Source organism: Chlorocebus sabaeus, chromosome 8 (genome assembly GCF_047675955.1).
Source record: "Chlorocebus sabaeus isolate Y175 chromosome 8, mChlSab1.0.hap1, whole genome shotgun sequence".
Classification (NCBI taxonomy): Eukaryota; Metazoa; Chordata; class Mammalia; order Primates; family Cercopithecidae; genus Chlorocebus; species Chlorocebus sabaeus.
In genome coordinates this window covers 107,276,147-107,277,069 of record NC_132911.1, presented here as the reverse complement: position 1 = coordinate 107,277,069, position 923 = coordinate 107,276,147, and positions in this window count along the sequence as shown.

Sequence of the window (923 nt, the reverse complement as noted above, 5' to 3'; positions counted from 1 at the left end):
TCACCCTGTGCCTGGCCTGTGGACTCTGAATTTATTTAAAAGACTGGAAAAAACTTTTATAAGAGAATTGGAAATTTGGTCAGTAGGTATTCGAGGATAATAGGGAATTATTGTTAATTTTAGGATAATAATGGTATTGTAATGATATTAAAAATAAATCCTTAGTAATAAATACTAAAATAATTCCAGATGAAATGATGTGATATCTGAGATTTGCTTCAAAATAATATGACTCGCAGGATTGGCAATGGAAGATCAGAAAAAAAATCTGCATAATAAGTTTTCACAAAGAAAGTGAGTCTTCTAGCTTCCTTTCTGTATGTCTTTCATTAAACTAGAACATCAGCAAACTCAGATAACCCTTTATCAAGCATTCATTATTTGACACATACTGTGTCAAGTGCTGTCACATTTTTTTACCTTCTCATTCTATGAAAAATTAGTATCATTCCATTTTACAGGTAAGAAAACTGAGCCTCAGAGGGGTTAAATGATGTGACCAAAGGGAGTGCTTGAAATTCAAGGCTAATTTTCAAATCTAGGTCTCCTGGCTCCCTGTCCAGTATTCATTCCACTATATGCATTTGCTCAATATGATTGTATGCATTTATATCTGTTTTCCCTGACTAAATCTGAGCACACTTTTATTGTAGTGCCTGGCATATAATAGGCATCATAAAGTAGTTATATCTAACCCAACATGGCCCCTAATAACTATCATACTTAAAATGTGAAAATACAAGTATAACAGAAACTGATATTTAATTAAGGTGACCATATGTTCCACTTTGTCTGACACTATCTCATTTTCCCAAGACAGTCTTTATTTAACCTGTTGATCAGGTATGATTATTCATTACAACTCCTTTCACTCCCCACAGTATCCCAGTTTGCACTTCACATTACATAGTCTTGCTAAATTT